Raw genomic sequence first — 4,917 nt, forward strand, 5'->3', positions numbered from 1 at the left:
TCTGAACCCTCAGATCAGAACCCTTTTATACCCCAAGAGGGAGAGTTCCAGGAATGCCTGGGCCTGTCAAGGTTACAGGTAGCCATTAGCAGCAGAGTACTGAGATGACAAGGTGGCCTTATTCCTGATGAAAAATTGTCCCCATCCCCTGATCCCACTGCCCACCAGGCAAGCTTCGGCCCTGGCATGCCCTGCAGGGGCCATGACTTGGCTGGACTGGGGCTGATATTTAGAACATGGTGTGGATTATGTGTGAACAGGGATCCTCAGAGTGGCAAGCAAACCTGCCTCTATTCTAGGGGTAAAGGAGCTCTGGCTGTCGTGCTGAGCTACAGCTTGGGGTCACCTTACAGGATGACTTACAGAGTCATGGTGTTCTTTGAAGCCCTTAATCCGTGGACAGCGCACGGGTAATGACGCTTCAAAATCTGCTCAGTCCTCCTCCAGCATGAGCAGGGGCTGGCTGGCCACCAGTGGCTGTTTCCCAGAAATGTACCAAAGCAAGAAGGACTTCTTGGTTGAAAGTGTCATTCATGTCTCATCATTTTTTTTAAAGATTTCTTCTATTTTTGCTTATGTATATGGGTCTGTATGAGTATATACCACCAGCGCTCAGGTTCCCTCAGAGGCCAGAAGACACTGTATCCTCTGGGACATTGAACTATGTGACATTGGTTCTGGGAAATGAACTCAGGTCCTCTAAACAGGCAGCAAATGCTTGTTACCTCTGAGCTGTCTCTCCCTAGCCCCTCTTTATGCCTTTTCAAGGAGCACATTGGTTGTATTTTTGAGTTGCATATCTTGGGCATCCTTGTCTGAGAATAAACACAGTTTGGGTTATCATCAAACTTTGCTAGTGTTTCTAAACATGCTTATGAGGGTGTAAGAGGGATGGTACCAATCATCATGGAAGGTATAAACAGAACAAAACACTGGAGATGTCAGCTTGTGTGCAGTATATGATACACACTGGGTTCAAATTTCAGCACCTAAGTAAATACTAAATAGATAAATCAACTCACTCATTCACTCTAGATGGTTTTATTGTTTTTCTGATAATAAACATTATATACAAACAAAAATGGGGGGCAGTGCTGGAGATGCCTTTAATCCCAGCATTCGGCAGAGGCAGGTGGATCTCTGAGTTCAAGGCCAGCTTGGTCTACAGAGTGAGTTCTAGGATAGCCAGGGATATACAGAGAAACCCTGTCTCAAAAAAACAAAACAAAACAAGCAAAAGAATAGAATAAGGGGTTTGGGATTTAACTCAGTGGTAGAGTGCTTGCCTAGCAAGTGCAAGACCCTGGGTTTGGTCCTCAGCTCTGAATAAACAAACAAACAAACAAACAAACAAAAGAATAGAATAAAATGGTAGTAAAATGTTTGCAGTATAAGATGCTGAGGTTTTTGTTTGTTTGTTTCCTTTGTTTTGAGACAGGATTTCACCCTGTAACCCTGCTGTCTTAGTTACGTTTCATTGCTGTGAAGAGACACCATGACCAAGGCAGCTTATAAAAGAAAGCATTTAATTGGGAGCATGCTTACAGCTAAGAAGGTTTAGTTCATGATCATCATGGTGGGAAGCAGACAGGTATGGTGCTGGAGCAATAACTAAGACCTTTACATCCTGATCCATAGGCAGAGAGAGAAAGAGACAGACAGACAGACAGACAGAGACTGGCATGGGCTTTTGAAACCTCAAAGCCTACCTCCAATGACACATCTCCTCAGCAAGGCCATACCTACTCCAACAAGGCCACACCTCCTAATCCTTCCCAAACAGTTCCACTTCCTGGTGACTGAGCATTCAAATATATGAGTATATGGTGGCCATTCTCATTCAAATCACCACACCTGGCTAGCCTGAAATTCTCTATGTAGACCAGGCTAGCCTGCCTGACTATGCCTCCTGAATGCTGAATGCTGGTATTAAAGGCATTCAACACCATACCTGGCTCTTGTTTTTGAAAGAGGGCCTCACTCTGCAGCCCAGACTCATCTGGAACTTACTCCATAAGACAGGTTGGCCCCAAGCCAACCAGCCTGCCTCAGCCTCCCCCAAGTACTGGGATTACAGGTATAAACTGCTAGTCTTGGCTTTTCTGTTTGTTTCCTTCCTTGAGACTGAGTTGCTATCTTGCTCAGGTTAGTCTTTGATTCCTAGGTGCAAGTAATCATCCAGCTCAGCCTCCTGCACAAGCCTCTGTGCCCAGCTAGGATTTGAAATACCTATTTCTTCTTTTGAAAATCCACCATGAAACTGAACATTTAAAATGTTGAAAACTTGGGACTAGAGAGATGGCTTGATGGTTAAGAGCATTAGCTGCTCTTACAGGGGACCTGGCTCTCACATGTGGTGGTTCATAACTGTCAATAACTTAAGATCCAGGGGACCAAAGTCTTCTTATGACTTCTACAGGTGCCAAGCATGCACACAATGCACATAATACATGCAGGCAAAACATTCGTATATACAAAATACAGTATAAATAAATCTAAAAAAAAAAAAAACTTTTGTTAGTTGGAAGACTGCTTGGAAAGGTTGGTGTTGGCTGTTGGGTGAACATCAAGTTCTTCCAATCAATCCACTTAACCTTTAGCAAGCTGTCTAAAAACACTCTTGTAAAGCTAAATGTAACTGTTGCTCCTCCCCTGGGCTCATAGACATTGGAAGAAACCCACTTGATCGACCAATGTGGGATTTCATAGTGTCTTAGTTAGGGTTTCTATTGCTGTGAAGAGATACCATGACCACAGCAACTCTGATAAAGGAAAACATTTAATTGGGGTGGTTTGTTTACAGTGTCAGAGGTCGGTCCATTATCATCATGATAGGGAGCATCGTGGCATGCAGACAGACGAGGTGCTGGGGAGTAGCTGAGAGTCCTACAACTTGCAGGCAACAGGTAGTCAACTGAGACACTGGGCGGTATCCTGAGCATAGGAAACCTCAAAACCTGCCCCACAGGGACACACGTCCTCCAACAAGACCACACCCACTCCAACAAAGCCACACCTCCTAATAATGCCACTCCCTATGAGATTATGGGGGCCAATTACATTCAAACTACTACATATATCCTCCATTCTGTGTTTACCTCAAGGAGCACACATTTATGATTGTCCCAGATCCACTGAGTTTTAGATCAATACTTTCTCAATTTCTCAATCTTCATTTTATATTTGAAGTTCCTTTCATAGACAGAAACTTCTACAAAGGTCTTCACAATCAGAATAAAGCACAGTACAGTTTACTTTAAAAATTTTTTAAAAATGTGTGTGTGTTTGTGTGTGTGTGTGTGTGTGTGTGTGTGTGTACCCAGAGTCACTTGCCTGGACCTGTTCATTCTCTGTGTTCCAGGGCTTCCTGTTGCATGAGGAAGAGTAAGATATGTTTAGGGCAAGGCATATTCATACAGTGCTGTTCACATGACTGGCTAGGAAACTTGGAAGCATAGTAAAGAATCTCACAGCTTAGGAGGGACCGGGGTAATGACAGGGCAGACCGTCTTCCCAATTCAGCATGTCTCCACCCATGTTTGTTGGATTTGTTTTGCAAAATTTTGTATTTGTCACTTTTTAAGCTTCATTTCAAATTGCTCCAGTTGGTTCAAGCTCTTTGCTAGTTCTTCCTCAGTGACCAGGGGGCCTACAGAAGAGGGAGGCGTGATGAGAGAGTGGTCAGCCTCTGTGCTGTAGCCTGGTCCCCTCTGTGCTTGGACCCCTGTGGAACAGGAGCCCCTCCTTGGCAAGTGCCTTAGACAGAAAATGTAGTCAACTTTCCTGGTCACGGATTTGTTCTAGCAAAGACCCAGACAGGAGGTGACATAGACTTCCAGCCTGGAGCATTTCAGAGCTGAGTGGATTTTCTATGCTGACTCTCTCACTGCCTTGAGCTCAGAAGTCTCAGGCTGATGTGGAGATTTTAGCATGAGGACTATTTAAGATGTCCCTTTCCAAAACATAGACCAGGGGACTCATGTCTGCAATGCCAGCTCTTCGGTGACTGAGGCAGGAGGATTGCTGAGATGCTGAGGCCACACTGGGCAACAGAGTGAGATACCAATGCAAACAAACAAACAACAACAACAAAACCAGGGATGACAATGCAGCTCAGCAGATAAAGTCCTTGCCTAGCACTCAAGAAGCTGTGGGTTCCATTCCCAGCACCACATAAACCAGGGTCTGGCACATTCCTGTAATCTCAGGATCTGGGAAGTGGAGGCAGGAGAATCACAAGTTCAAGGTCATCTTCAGTAATGCAGCATGTTTGGGACCATCCTGGGCTAGAGACTCTCAAAATAAATACATGAATGCCATAAAAAATCAAAAATTCAAAATAAAAAAACTACAAACACATGTTTGGGGCCGCCTTCCTTCTCCCTGGTGTTTTGCTGCGTTTCCATATGTTTCTGGAATGGAGGAGTCCCAAAGTCCGCAAGGAGAGCTAACATGTTACAAAAGCTGGCAGATTTGAAAGGAAGACAGATCCATATGGTTAAACCCATCAATGAGTAGTCTCAGAATGACAAGCCAGAAGGCCCCAGCCTTAGGAATTCATGTGTAGTGTGAAAATCAGTTTCCTTCACAGTTTAATACAATTAAGGTGTTCTTTCACAAACTGTTTTCTGGGACTACTACTCATTATTCCTGTTCTTTGTTTGGATTTTTTCCTTACATTATCCTTTTTCTGATTTCCACTCTAAAACAGACCCGTTTGGAAAAAGCCTATCTGTATTTTTGTATTTTCCTCTTGTCATTAGGTAAACCACACTAACTAGTCCTACTGACTTGTCAGCTTCGTTGTCAAGTAGGAACGGTGAGGCTAGTGAGACATTCAGTGAGTGAGGTTGCTTGTCCTGGGGACTGACAACCTGAGTTCAATCCCTGGGACCTGCACGATGGAAGGCGACAACC

Source organism: Onychomys torridus, chromosome 7 (assembly GCF_903995425.1).
Source record: "Onychomys torridus chromosome 7, mOncTor1.1, whole genome shotgun sequence".
Lineage (NCBI taxonomy): Eukaryota > Metazoa > Chordata > Mammalia > Rodentia > Cricetidae > Onychomys > Onychomys torridus.